Raw genomic sequence first — 16,231 nt, 5'->3', positions numbered from 1 at the left:
ATGGAATGAGTATAAAGGCATGACAGTCTTTTTGTCTCACCCAACTTAAGGGATGGGGAAATGATGGGTATGTCACTGCCTGCCAAAGCCAGAGATAATAAAGCCTCAATCAACCTGGGCATTAGCCTAAACCCTCAATTAACTAGATTTTTTTTCTCTTCTCCACTTCTGGCATAAAAATGCAAATAATCAGATTTCAGTTTTATATCAAAGATATGAAAACAAATCTATGTCATGAGATTGAGAAGATAAGCCACAAACTGATAAAAAATTTTTCAAAAGATATATCTGACAAAGGACTGTCATTCAAAATATACGAAGAACTCCTAAAATTCGACGATACGAAAATGAGAAACCCAATTTAAAAATGAGTAAAAGACCTAAACAGACACCTCACCAAAGAAGATATACAGATGGAACATAAGCAAATGAAAGGATGCTTAACATCATATGTCATTAGGGAATTGCAAATTACAATAACAGTGAGATACACTACACACCTATTAGAATGGCCAAACTCCGGAACACTGACAACACCAAATGCTGGCAAGGATGTGAAGCAACGGGAACTCTCATTCATTACTGATAAGAATGCAAAATGGTACAGACACTCTGGAAGACAGTTTGGCACTTCCTTACAAAAATAAGCATACTCTTACCATATGATACACCAATCCCACTCCTTGGTATTTACCCAAAGGAGCTCAAAACTTATGTTCACACAAAAACCTGAACACATAAGTTTATTGCAGCTTTACTCATAATTGGCCAAACTTGGAAGCAACCAAGATGTCCTTCAATAGGTGAATAGATAAATAAACTATAGTGCATCCAGAAAAACAGAATATTATTCAACATCACAGAGAAACAAGCAGTCAAGCCATGAACAGACATAGAGGAAACTTAACTATGTTGTTACCAAGTGAAAGAAGCCAATCTAAAAAGTCTACATATTATACGATTCCAACTATGTGACGTTCTGGAAAAGGCAAAACTATGAAGACAATAAAAAAATCAGTGGTTGCCAGTGGGGATGAATGGGTGCAGTACAGAGGATTTTTAGGGCAGTGACTATTCTAGATGATACTCTAATCGTGGATACTTGTCACATTTGTCAAAACTCATAGAAAGTACAACACAAAGAGTGAACCCTAATGGAAACTATGGCCTTTGGGTGATAATAATGTCAGTGTAGGTTCATCGATTATAACAAATGTACCTCTGAAGTGCGGGAAGTCGGGATGTCGACCGTGCGGAGGGCTGTGCATGTGGGGGGCAGAGAGCATATTGGGTACACTCTGTACTCTCTGCTCAATTTTTCTGTGAACCTCAAACTGCCCTAAAATGTTAAATCTATTTTCTGCAGATTGAATAGCGAGACCCTCTCTGCAGACCGATGCTTCTGAAGCCTTGATTCCTGGATGATTAAATTATGACTGACTGAAGCAGCAAAGTGTCATAGCATGTTGCAGAAAATCTTTCAAAAGTCATTTATCTGCTACTTCGCCAACCAGTTATTGAGGCACTGGACTAAGCTCTGAGGGTCTAAAAATAATACAACCCTGAGCCTGGCCTTGAGGAGCTCACAGTAAAGTGGGAGAGACAGACCTGCCAACAGTTGTACTGAGTAGTACTGCCTTAATGCAGTCAATGTAAATTGCTGTGGGAACTCAGAGGAAAGATAAAAATTGACCTGGAGGAAACCTCTGGTTAACATTCAGTGACCCATCATTCACCAGTACCTTCATAGGTGCATTTGGTGACAACTCTGCTGGGTATCATACAGGGGAACAGGGGAACAAAAGGTGAGCCAGATGACACAGCCCCTGCTGGTCAGGGAGATTACAGTTTAAAAGGCCCTATTTCAGTTACTGTAGAACATGATATTTAAGCTGAACCAGGAAAGCCTTTCCAAGAAGTCAATCTAATAAGAAAAAAATTCTGTATGTTCAAATCACAGACGATTATGAGGAATATCAGGGGTGGTCTGTTACCATGGTTCTCAGACCTAGTCACACATGAGCACTGCAGGGCAATCTTTTAGTAAACACCACACCCAAGTTTCAACCCAGACCAGTTAAATCAGAACATCAGGTAACTGGGAGTAGGTACTGGTGTTTTTTTAAAATCTCCCTAAGTGATTCTGGTGCATAGTTAGGAATGAAAATGTCTACTAACTTAATCCTGCCTTCCTACTGATTATGAATCCATGTCCAAAGGTTGAGGTCAGAGCTAGTCAATACAACAAATCCATGATCCACTATACAACTTAAGAACTATAACATCTATCTAATGCACTCCTCTTGGTCCTGATCCCCCAAATAGTAACCACTATGCTGAATTTTATAATTGCCTTTTTTGTTAGTTTATCCCACACATATGCACAATTTACCTAAATAACACACTGCTTGGTATATCTTGGTTTTGTGCTCCATAATGAAGGTATTTACTATATGTAGTCTTAGGCCCTTGCTAATCAAAAATGTGATCTGCAGACCAGCAGCAACAGCATCACCCAAAAGCTTGTTAGAAATGCAGAATCTGGGGCACTGGCCCAGATCCACTAAATGAGAATCTTCATTTTGACAGTATGCCTGCATAACAAAGTTTGAGGAGCACTGTTCTAAAGACTTGTTTTGTCACTGACATTTATCCAAGCTGTTACATGTAGGTGTACTTCTGGGAATGAGTACCTAAGATGTGTCCAATTTTTTTTATATTATGAAAACTACTGCTATGAACAATCTTATCTGTCTCTCAGTGTACATGTGAAGAGTTTTTATAGGATATACACCTCGGAGGGGGATTGATGGGAAATAAACTACATAAATGTTCCATTTCACTGGGCCAATTTGTCTTCCAACGTTCTTTAAGAGTCACATACCCACCAGAGTGTGTATGAGCTCCTATTAATTTACATCTTCTCTAATACTGAATATAGTTAAATGCTTTGATTTTTGCCTATCTAATGGATACATTTATTTTACTCTTAATTTGTTTTTCTGATTTACTAATAAGTTTAAAAATAATTTTAAATGCTTTCTCACCATATCTTCTCTTCTATGGAATGCCTATTCATTTACTTTGCTAGGTTGTTTATTGGGTTATTTGGGTTTTCTTCTTGGTGGTTTATAGTTTTTTATGTCTATAGATAGAAATGCATTTTCAAGTATGTGTTGCAAATAACTTCTGCTAGTATATGGCTTGCCTTTCCACTTTCTTCATCATGACTTTGATGAACAGAAATTCTAAGTCTACTGTAATAAAATTCATCAATCCTTCTATCTTGATTAGTGATTTTTGTCTTTTTAAAAGTTATTCCTCTACCCTGAGATTTGAAATACATTTTCCCACATTTTCTTCTAACAGTTTTAAAGTTTCGCTTTTGTATTAAGTCCTTAATGCATCTGGAATTGATTTTTTCTACAGTCGAGATCTTATACCATTTTTTTGGTGTGGAAAAATCAATTGTCCCAGAAAGATTATTGAATAGTCCCTTCTTTCCTTTTTCCTCCAGTTAATCTAGAAGCTTCTTGGATCATATATATTTATCAATCTGTTTCAGGCTCTTTCTTGTTTCATTGGACAAGGTGTCAATCCTCACACCAATAGCACAGAATCTTAATCACCATAGTTTTATAATAAAATTGACATCTGGTAGGGCAAGTTCTTCTACCTTATTCCTCTCCTTTATTATTCTGACAATTCTTGACCCTTTTAATTTCCATATACATTATAGAATCAATCTGTCATGTTTCATTCAAAACATTGTTGGGATTTTTATTGGGATTGAATTATAAATTAATTGGAAGAGAATTAATATCTTTATAGTATTGAGAATTTCTTTCCATGGACACTGACCATTAATGTCTTTCAATCAAATTTTATAATCTTCTCCACAAAGTTCTTACAAGTTTGGTTAGATTTATACCTAAGCATCTTTTTAAAAAAATTTTGTTATTGTAAATTTTATTTTTTAATATTATTTTCTAACGTTTTATTGACTATATGTAGAAATGTAAATAATTTCTAGATATTGTTCTTTAGACAGTCACTTAGATAAACCCTCTCATTACTTCTAATAATTTGTCAATAAATTATTTGAGGTTTCTATACTGAAAAGTCATTACATCTGAAAAGATAAGAGTTTTGTTTCTTATTTCCAATCTACATGTGTGGCAGAGACAGCTAACTATACCATATATATATTTTTTTTTTTCTATTTTTAGTAATAGGACACTATGAGTTTTATCTGGAATCATTGCTACCTTGCAGCTAGGTGTGACCAAATGACCAACTTCAGGGCAACGGGCTATGGGGAGAAATAATATGTGAAACTTCCACATCATAACCTTAAAGACAGGCTGCAATCTGGTTGACTGAAACTAGGATTTGGGGTTGGGCTGTCTTAGAAAAATCAACAGACTCTGTATCCCCAAACAACAGGCAATGAGATTGCTACTCAGAGCCTTTCTCAAGAATCTCCCATTAACTGTTCTCACCAACTGGAGAATGGGAGATAATCTAGCGGCAACACTCAGACTAAGGATGATGCCTTTCCACACCAGACCACCTTTGCAAATGTTTTTAATACAGCTACCATTAAACTGACTGAGAGAGTTATGAGCTGAGCACAAAAGCTAGTAACTAAAAGAGATCTGATGGATGTAAAAACTACAACCTGAAACAATCATTGGATATGTTTACTTTTACGTGGAGCTGATAAGAAACGCAAAGATTGAAGGCTATTTAGTTTGTGAGGCATTATATTAATGCAAAAACCAAACCCTTGCCTTTAGAAATGTAAGAATGTTCAACCCTTAAAGCTACAGTTGGGCCCCAAAACTGTACTAGCAGGAACTCGGCTGTGTAGATAATGCAGTTCCAAAAAGGCACATTTTCCAATACCTTTTCTAGATACATCTATGGAGAGCAGTGGGAAAGGAAAAAAAGAAAAGCAAAAATAAAATCAGAGGACAAAGACAAGGAACAATGGAAACTGGACTTACTTCCAGAGAGTAGCACCAAGGGCAGCCAGCTGGGCTAGGCAAGCACCAGCGCTCCTGCCAGGGTGGGAGCTGTCACAACTCATGCCCAGCAAGATCTGACGACCTTTGGTGTTCCTCATTCTTTGCTTTCCAAATACGAGTTTCATTCTAATTATCTTTTCTTATCTGTATTAGTAAAGATAAAGGCTAAGCTGTTGAGGCTTCCGGGAAGATGGCGGAAGAGTAAGACGCGGAGATCACCTTCCTCCCCACAGATACACCAGAAATACATCTAAACGTGGAACGACTCCTACAGAACACCTACTGAACGCTGGCAGAAGACCTCAGACCTCCCAAAAGGCAAGAAACCCCCCACGTACCTGGGTAGGGCAAAAGAAAAAAGGAAAAACAGAGACAAAAGGATAGGGACGGGACCTGCACCAGTGGGAGGGAGCTGTGAAGGAGGAAACGTTTCCACACAGTAGGAAGCCCCTTCGCGGGCGGAGACTGCGGGTGGCTGAGGGGGAAAGCTTCGGAGCCGCGGAGGAGAGCACAGCAACAGGGGTGCGGAGGGCAAAGCGGGGAGATTCCCGCACAGAGGATCAGGGCCGACCGGCACTCACCAGTCTGAGAGGCTTGTCTGCTCACCCGCCGGGGCGGGCGGGGCTGGGAGCTGAGGCTCGGGCTTCGGTCGGAGCGCAGGGAGAGGGCTGGGGTTGGCGGCGTGAACACAGCCCGCAGGGGGTTAGTGCACCACGGCTGGCCGGGAGGGAGTCCGGGGAAAAGTCAGGAGCTGCCGAAGAGGCAAGAGACTTTTTCTTTCGTCTTTGTTTCCTGGTGCGCGAGGAGAGGGGATGCAGAGCACTGCTTAAAGGAGCTCCAGAGACGGGCGTGAGCCGAGGCTAAAAGCGCGGACGCCAGAGACGGGCATGAGACGCTAGGGCTGCTGCTGCCGCCACCAAGAAACCTGTGTGCGAGCACAGGTCACTATCCACAACCCCTTTCCGGGGAGCCTGTGCAGCCCGCCACTGCCAGGGTCCCGTGATCCAGGAACAACTTCTGCGGAAGAACGCACGGCACGCCGCCTCTGACGCCGCAGGCCCGCCCCGCACTCCGTGCCCCTCCCCCCGCCCCCGGCCTGAGTGAGCCAGAAACCGCGAATCAGCGGCTCCTTTAACCCCGTCCTGTCTGAGCGAAGAACAGACGCCCTCCGGAGACCTACACGCAGAGGCGGGGCCCAATCCAAAGCTGAGCCCTGGGAGCTGTGAGAACAAAGAAGAGAAAGGGAAATCTCTCCCAGCAGCCTCAGAAGCAGCGGATTAAATCTCCACAGTCAACTTGATATACCTGCACCTGTGGAATACATGAATAGACAACGGATCATCCCAAATTGAGGAGATGGACTTCGAGAGCAAGATTTATGATTTTTTCCCCTTTTCCTCTTTTTGTGAGTGCGTATGGGTATGCTTCTGTGTGAGATTTTCTCTGTGTAGCTTTGCTTCCACCATTTGTCCTAGGGTTCTATCCGTCCGTTTTCTTTTGTTTTCTTTAATTTTTTTTCTAATAATTATTTTTTTTATTTTAATAACTTTATTTTATTTTACTTTATATTCTTTCTTTTATTCCTTCCTTCCCTCCTTCCTTCCTTCCTCCCTCCCGCCCTCCCTCCCACCCTTTCTTTCTTTCTACTTCTACTAATTCTTTCTTTCTACTTTTTCTCCCTTTTATTCTGAGCCATGTGGATGACAGGCTCTTGGTGCTGCAGCCAGGAGTTACTGCTGTGCCTCTGAGGTGGGAGAGCCAACATCAGGACACTGGTCCACAAGAGACCTCCAGCTCCACGTAATATCGAACACTGAAAATCTCCCAGAGATCTCCATCTCAACACCAGCACCCAGCTTCACTCAACGACCAGCAAGCTACAGTGCTGGACATCCTATGCCAAACAACTAGCAAGACAGGAACACAACCCCACCCATTAGCAGAGAGGCTACCTAAAATCATAACAAGTCCACAGACACCCCAAAACACACCACCAGACATGCACCTGCCCACCAGAAAGACAAGATCCAGCCTCATCCACCAGAACACAGGCACTAGTCCCCTCCACCAGGAAGCCTATACAACCCGCTGAACCAACCTTAGCCACTGGGGACAGACACCAAAAACAACGGGAACTACGAACCTGCAGCCTGCAAAAAGGAGACCCCAAACACAGTAAGATAAGCAAACTAAGAAGACAGAAAAACACACAACAGATGAAGGAGCAAGATAAAAACCCACCAGACCTAACAAAAGAAGAGGAAATAGGCAGTCTACCTGAAAAAGAATTCAGAATAATGATAGTAAAGATGATCCAAAATATTGGAAACAGGATAGGCAAAATGCAAGAAACATTTAACAAGGACCTAGAAGAACTAAAGATGAAACAAACAATGATGAACAACACAATAAACGAAATGAAAACTACTCTAGATGGGATCAATAGCAGAATAACTGAGGCAGAAGAATGGATAAGTGACCTGGAAAATAAAATAGTGGAAATAACTACTGCAGAGCAGAATAAAGAAAAAAGAATGAAAAGAACTGAGGACAGTCTCACAAACCTCTGGGACAACATTAAATGCACCAACATTCGAATTATAGGGGTTCCAGAAGAAGGAGAGAAAAAGTAAGGGACTGAGAAAATATTTGAAGAGATTATAGTTGAAAACTTCCCTAATATGGGAATGGAAATAGTTAATCAAGTCCAGTAAGCACAGAGAGTCCCATACAGGATAAATCCAAGGAGAAATACGCCAAGACACATATTAATCAAACTGTCAAAAATTAAATACAAAGAAAACATATTAAAGCAGCAAGGAAAAACAACAAATAACACACAAGGGAATCCCCATAAGATTAACAGCTGATCTTTCAGCAGAAACTCTGCAAGCCAGAAGGGAGTAGCAGGACATACTGAAAGTGATGAAGGAGAAAAACCTGGAACCAAGATTACTCTACCCAGCAAGGATCTCATTCAGATTTGATGGAGAAATTAAAACCTTTACAGACAAGCAAAAGCTTAGAGAGTTCAGCACCACCAAACCAGCTTTACAACAACTGCTAAAGGAACTTCTCTAGGCAAGAAACACAAGAGAAGGAAAAGACCTACAATAATGAACCCAAAACAATTAAGAAAATGGGAATAGGAATATACATATCGATAATTACCTTAAATATAAATGGAATAAATGCTCCCACCAAAAGACACAGATTGGCTGAATGGATACAAAAACAAGACCCATATATTTGCTGTCTACAAGAGACCAACTTCAGACTTAGAGACACATACAGACTGAAAGTAAGGGGATGGAAAAAGATATTTCATGCAAATGGAAACCAAAAGAAAGCTGAAGTAGCAATTCTCATATCAGACAAAATAGACTTTAAAATAAAGACTATTAGAAGAGACAAAGAAGGACACTACATAACGATCAAGGGATCGATCCAAGAAGAAGATATAACAATTGTAAATATTTATGCACCCAACATAGGAGCACCTCAATACATAAGGCAAATGCTCACAGCCATAAAAGGGGAAATCGACAGTAACACATTCATAGTAGGGGACTTTAACACCCCACTTTCACCAATGGACAGATCATCCAAAATGAAAATAAATAAGGAAGCACAAGCTTTAAATGATACATTAAACATGATGGACTTAATTGATATTTATAGGACATTCCATCCAAAAACAACAGAATACACATTTTCCTCAAGTGTTCATGGAACATTCTCCAGGATAGATCATATCTTGGGTCACAAATCTAGCCTTGGTAAATTTAAGAAAATTGAAATTCTTTCAAGTATCTTTTCTGACCACAATGCTATGAGACTAGATATCAATTACAGGAAAAGATCTGTAAAAAATACAGACACATGGAGGCTAAACAATACACTACTTAATAATGAAGTGATCACTGAACAAATCAAAGAGGAAATCAAAAAATACCTAGAAACAAATGACAATGGAGACACAACGACCCAAAATCTATGGGATGCAGCAAAAGCAGTTCTAAGAGGGAAGTTTATAGCAATACAATCCTACCTTTAGAAACAGGAAACATCTTGAATAAACAACCTAACCTTGCACCTAAAGCAATTAGAGAAAGAAGAACCAAAAAACCCCAAAGTTAGCAGAAGGAAAGAAATCATAAAGATCAGATAAGAAATAAATGAAAAAGAAATGAAGGAAACAATAGCAAAGATCAATAAAACTAAATGCTGGTTCTTTGAGAAGATAAACAAAATTGATAAACCATTATCCAGACTCATCAAGAAAAAAAGGGAGAAGACTCAAATCAATAGAATTAGAAATGAAAAAGGAGAAGTAACAACTGACACTGCAGAAATAGAAAAGATCATGAGAGATTTCTACAAGCAACTCTATGCCAATAAAATGGACAAGCTGGAAGAAATGGACAAATTCTTAGAAATACACAACCTGCCAAGACTGAATCAGGAAGAAATAGAAAATATGAACAGACCAATCACAAGCACTGAAATTGAAACTGTGATTAAAAATCTTCCAACAAACAAAAGCCCAGGACCAGATGGCTTCACAGGCGAATTCTATCAAACATTTAGAGAAGAGCTAACACATATCCTCCTCAAACTCTTCCAAAATATAGCAGAGGGAACAACACTCCCAAACTCATTCTACGAGGCCACCATCACCCTGATACCAGAACCAGACAAGGATGTCACAAAGAAAGAAAACTATAGGCCAATATCACTGATGAACATAGATGCAAAAATCCTCAACAAAATACTAGTAAACAGAATCCAACAGCACATTAAACGGATCATACACCATGATCAAGTGGGGTTCATTCCAGGAATGAAAGGATTCTTCAATATATGCAAATCAATCAATGTGATACACCATATTAACAAACTGAAGGAGAAAAACCATATGATCATCTCAATAGATTCAGAGAAAGCTTTTGACAAAATTCAATGCCCATTTATGATAAAAACCCTGCAGAACGTAGGCATAGAGGGAACTTTCCTCCACATAATAAAGGCCATATATGACAAACCCACAGCCAACGTCATCCTCAATGGTGAAAAACTGAAAGCATTTCCACTAACATCAGGAACAAGACAAGGTTGCCCACTCTCACCACTCTTATTCAACATAGTTTTGGAAGTTTTAGCCACAGCAATCAGAGAATAAAAGGAAATAAAAGGAATCCAAATAAGAAAAGAAGAAGTAAAGCTGTCACTGTTTGCAGATGATATGATACCATACATAGAGAATCCTAAAGATGCTACCAGAAAACTGCTAGAGCTAATCAATGAATTTGGTAAAGTAGCAGGATACAAAATTAATGCACAGAAATCTCTGGCATTCCTATACACTAATGATGAAAAATCTGAAAGTGAAATCAAGAAAACACTCCCATTTACCATTGCAACAAAAAGAATAAAATATCTAGGAATAAACCTACCTAAGGAGACAAAAGACCTGTATGCAGAAAATTATAAGACACTGATGAAAGCAATTAAAGATGATACAAATAGATGGAGAGATATACCATGTTCTTGGATTTTAAGAATCAACATTGTGAAAATGGATCTACTACCCAAAGCAATCTACAGAGTCAATGCAATCCCTATCAAACTACCACTGGCATTTTTCACAGAACTAGAACAAAAAATTTCACAATTTGTATGGAAACACAAAAGACCCCGAATAGCCAAAGCAATCTTGAGAATGAAAAACGGAGCTGGAGGAATCAGGCTCCCTGACTTCAGACTATACTACAAAGCTACAGTAATCAAAACAGTATAGTACTGGCACAAAAATAGAAAGATCAATGGAATAGGATAGAAAGCCCAGAGATAAACCCACGCACATATGGTCACCTTATCTTTGATAAAGGAGGCAGGAATGTACAGTGGAGAAAGGACAGCCTCTTCAATAAGTGGTGCTGGGAAAACTGGACAGCTACATGTAAAAGTGTGAGATTAGATCACTCCCTAACACCATATACAAAAATAAGCTCAAAATGGATTAAAGACCTAAATGTAAGGCCAGAAACTATCAAACTCTTAGAGGAAAACATAGGCAGAACACTCTATGACATAAATCACAGCAAGATCCTTTTTGACCAACCTCCTAGAGAAATGGAAATAAAAACAAAAATAAACAAATGGGACCTAATGAAACTTCAAAGATTTTGCACAGCAAAGGAAACCATAAACAAGACCAAAAGACAACCCTCAGAATGGGAGAAAATATTTGCAAATGAAGCAACTGACAAAGGATTAATCTCCAAAATTTATAAGCAGCTCATGCAGCTTAATAACAAAAAGACAAACAACCCAATCCAAAAATGGGCAGAAGACCTAAATAGACATTTCTCCAAAGAAGATATACAGACTGCCAACAAACACATGAAAGAATGCTCAACATCACTAATCATTAGAGAAATGCAAATCAAAACTACAATGAGATATCATCTCACACCAGTCAGAATGGCCATCATCAAAAAATCTAGAAACAGGGCTTCCCTGGTGGCACAGTGGTTGAGAGTCCGCCTGCCGATGCAGGGGACACGGGTTCGTGTCCCGGTCCAGGAAGATCCCACATGCCGCGGAGCGGCTGGGCCCGTGAGCCATGGCCGCTGAGCCTGCGCGTCCGGAGCCTGTGCTCCACAACGGGAGAGGCCACAACAGTGAGAGGCCCGCGTACCACAAAAAAAAAAAAAAAAAAAAAAAATCTAGAAACAATAAATGCTGGAGAGGGTGTGGAGAAAAGGGAACCCTCTTACACTGTTGGTGGGAATGTAAAGTGATACAGCCATTGTGGAGAACAGTATGGAGGTTCCTTAAAAAACTACAAATAGAACTACGATATGACCCAGCAATCCCACTACTGGTCATATACCCTGAGAAAACCATAATTCAAAAAGAGTCATGTACCAAAATGTTCATTGCAGCTCTATTTACAATAGCCCAGAGATGGAAACAACCTAAGTGTCCATCATCAGATGAATGGATAAAGAAGATGTGGCACATATATACAATGGAATATTACTCAGCCATAAAAAGAAACGAAATTGAGCTATTTGTAATGAGGTGGATGGACCTAGAGTCTGTCATACAGAGTGAAGTAAGTGAGAAAGAGAAAGACAAATAGTGTATGCTAACACATATATATAGAATTTAAGAAAAAAAAATGTCATGAAGAACCTAGGGGTACGACAGGAATAAAGACACAGACCTACTAGAGAATGGACTTGAGGATATGGGGAGGGGGAAGGGTAAGCTGTGACAAAGCGATAGAGAGGCATGGACATGTATACACTACCAAACGTAAGGTAGATAGCTAGTGGGAAGCAGCCGCATAGCACAGGGAGATCAGCTCGGTGCTTTGTGACCGCCTGGAGGGGTGGGATAGAGAGGGTGGGAGGGAGGGAGACGCAAGAGAGAAGAGATATGGGAACATGTGTATATGTATAACTGATTCACTTTATTATAAAGCAGGACCTAACACACCATTGTAAAGCAATTATACTCCAATAAAGATGTAAAAAATAAATAAATAAATAAATAAGGCTAAGCTGTTATAGAAAAAAGACACCAAAATAGAAGTTTATTTTTTCCTGAGCTAATACTGTAAAGAAAATGGACTCTAAGAGGCAACCCAAGGTCTTAGGCTGGCAGAGTAGAGCTGTCATCCTTAATACATGATTGTGGCCTCTTTTTCTGATTCTACAAGGAATTTGTGAATTCCTTGCTAGTTAGAAGTCCAGAGTGAGTATTTTCTCTTTAAGGAGGTAATGCATAAGGTGCACACATCACTTTTACGTATATTGCATTGACTCCATGTTTGTCATATGTCCACACCTCCATGCAGGGGAGTTTAGAAAATATGGTCTGTAGCCAAGCAGCCATGTGCCCAAGTAAAACTGTACTACTGAAAGGAGGAAAGGGAGAACAAATTCCTGGAGACAATTAGCAATCATATACCCATTATTTCATATTGAATGTGAAGTACTGGTATGAAGGTACTTTGCCTTTTATTTTCTCATCAGTAAACCACAAGAAACTAAAATAAGACCTGATGGAGAGGAATAAGCATCATCCAGATACCTGGATTTTGAACCAGGTGCATTACCTGAATGGGACTTCGGGTTATTAGAGAAGAGTTTTGCTCTATGTGTGGGGGGACTGTGGCAGTTTTCTCACTTAAGTCTAGGAGGGAAAATGTACAAGGATATTTGTCATTGCATTATTTGGTGATAGGATATGGAAGGAAATCTCTCTTTATCTCTGGGAGAGTAAATACATGAATGTGTTAGATGCATACAATGGTTTACTACACAGCAGAAAGCAGTAATAGATTAGATATATGCGTGGTAATATAAGTGAAACTTAAACACATAGTGCTAAGCTAAAAAAAAGTGATTCATGCCTTAATACCATTTGTATAAATGTAAAATACACAAAAAACCCAACATACATATTTGCATGAACTCCAACAAAAATATACAAATTAACTCGTTAAAATAATTACTCATGGTAGGGGAAATAATGAGAGTAGGAGCCCAAGGAAAAACGTGGAAAATTAAAATAGAAGATCCTCATGTATACCAATGTTACCTGCCATGAATTGCAAAGAATGATGAACCACCCTCTGCATCTGAGGTCCTAATAGAAAAAAGAGTGACTTATGAAAGAGGAGTGGGAAGCAAGTGGTAATTCCACAACTGAAAAAGATGGAGTAAGACGGGTCATATCTACCCTCCCTCCTGAAATAATAAAACCAGAAAAAAAATGTATGAAACAATGTCGTCCAAGACACTGGACATTAGTCAACAAAACAAAGTGATCCCTGAGAAACAAGAACAAACAAGGTGACATCTACACTCGCTCTACTAATGAATGGCCTAAAGAGGGTTTCCAGGCCACACTGCAGACAAACAGGCGGTCTGAGTTGAGACGATATAACTGGAAGTCTCAAGGCCAAGATGGCTAGAGCTTGCAGGACAGAGTACTGCAGAGGAGAAATCTGGACAGAGAACACTGAATATCTGCAGAGGATTCCTCTATAACCTTCAACTTAGTACTAATCAGCACATGCAAGGGAGGACACTCCCCAAAACCAGTGGGTGAAAGACATTCAAAAGGAAAAGAAGAAATGGTATCCAGCACTGACACGGGATGAGAACGGTATTGTTTGCTACCAGCCAGACTAGAAAATCTAACAATTCAAAAAACATCAGTTGTGGTACCCAGAAGGATTTAGCCTAAGTAGTAGGGCAAAATTAGCCCCAAACCAAACATTGTTCTGGTTCCACCCAACAACGCTGACACATTAACCCCCAAAAGGATCAATTGTTTCTAAGTACCTTAACTGTGTCTTGGAACAAAGCTCAAGACTATTTATAGGAATAGAAAATATCTGGCATACAACAAGACAAAATTTACAATCTGTGACATCCAGTATAAAATGACCAGCCATGCAAAGAAGAAGAGAAATCTGCTAAACATAATAAAGAAAAAAATGAATCTCAATAAAAACCATCCAGAAATGATACAGGTGACAGGATTAGCAGACAAAGACACAACTGTATTCTATAAGTTCCAGAAACTAGAGGAAATATTTAACATGTTAGAGATGGGGAAAATTTTTTTTAATTCCCAAATTGGACTTCAAGAGATGATAACTACAATTTCTGAGATAGAAAATACAATGAACAGATTAACAGTATATTAGATATCACAAAAGAAAATATTAGTGAATTTGAAGACATAGCAATAGAAACTATCCAACACAAAACATGGAGAGGGGGACTTCCCTGGTGGCGCAGTGGTTAAGAATCCGCCTGCCAATGCAGGAGACAGGAGTTCAAGCCCTGGTCTGGGAAGATCCCACATGCCATGGAGGAAGAAAGCCCGTGCACCACAACTACTGAGCCTGCGTTCTAGAGCCCGTGAGCCACAACTACTGAGCCCACGTGCCACAACTATTGAAACCCGCGCGCCTAGAGCCTGTGCTCTGCAACAAGAGAAGCCACTGCAATGAGAAGCCCACACACCATAACAAAGAGTAGCTCCCGCTTGCCGCAACTAGAGAAAGCCCGTGTGCAGCAATGAAGACCCAATGCAGCCAAAAATAAATAAGTAAATTTATGTTTTAAAAACACATGGAAAGGAAAAAGACAAAAAAAAATGAGCAGAGACTCAGTGAGCTGTTTGGCAAATTCAAGAGACCAAATATATGTATTTTTGGAATCTGAAAAAAAGAGGATAAGGGGCAGAAATACAGGTGAAAATAATAGCCAATATTCCCAAAACTGATGAAAACTATACATCCACAGACCCAAGAACCTCAATAAACCTCAAGTACAAGAAACATGAAGAAATATACAAGAAAGAACATCATAATCAAATTACTAAAAACCAGAGCTTAAGAGAAAAATTCAAAGCAGCCAGAGATAAAAGGTATGTTTCATCAGAGGAACAAAGATAAAAGCGGTAACAGATTTCTCATCAGAAACAGTGGAAGCCAGAAGAAAGTGAAGCAATATCCTTAAAGAACTGAGGAAAAAAAAGAAACTGTCAACAACCTTGAATTCCATCCCCAGAGAACACACCTTTAAAAGGTGAAATAAAGACATTTTCAGGCATTAAAAAATGTGGAAATTTTTATTACCAGCAGAATGGCACCACAAAGAATATTAAGGAATCCTTCGGGCAGAAAGAAAATGATTCCAGAAGGAAATATCTTCTCTACCAAAGAAATGAAGAGCACCAGAGATGGTAACTACATCGGTAAATATAAAATATATTTTTATTACTTAAGTTCCTTTAAAAGGCAGTTCACTCTTTAAAGCAAAAATAATAAAATATATTTTTTAAAAAAATAATAAAATGTATATTTTTCAGCATTACAAAATATGCTGAAGTTAAATGTATGACAGCAATACCACCATGGTCAGAAACAGAAAAATGGAAGTAGACTGTTGTAATATTCTTAAATTATATGTAAAGTGGTATAATATTACCTGAAAGTAGACTGTATTAAATTAACAATGTGTCTTATAAACCTTAAATGAAACACTTAAAAAATTATAGCAAATGAGGCAATAAAGAAGAAGATATAGAATCGTTAAAATGTTCACTTAATCCAAAAGAGGGAAGAAAAACAGAAGAAAAGAAACAAAGAATAGATGGGACAAATG

The 16,231-nt window shown here is 39.1% G+C and overlaps 1 protein-coding gene across 13 annotated transcripts in view; it reads right to left on the bottom strand.

The window, feature by feature from the left end:
• The window catches only part of NTM (neurotrimin), a gene marked incomplete at its 3' end in the record, with an annotated part of 1,328,870 nt that overhangs the window by 1,299,082 nt on the left and 13,557 nt on the right, over positions 1-16,231 (bottom strand). For 12 of the 13 annotated variants that reach the window (XM_079930747.1, XM_079930749.1, XM_079930753.1 and 9 more), the window contains exon 1: positions 5,612-6,024. The exons of the other annotated variant lie outside the window; for it this stretch is intronic. Of the gene's footprint in view, positions 1-5,611; positions 6,025-16,231 lie in introns of those variants that run through there. 13 annotated transcript variants of the gene reach the window in all.

Source organism: Stenella coeruleoalba (assembly GCF_951394435.1).
Source record: "Stenella coeruleoalba genome assembly, chromosome: 8".
Lineage (NCBI taxonomy): Eukaryota > Metazoa > Chordata > Mammalia > Artiodactyla > Delphinidae > Stenella > Stenella coeruleoalba.
Note: the sequence above shows the minus strand (reverse complement) of the source record. Positions and strands in the feature narration are given on the sequence as shown.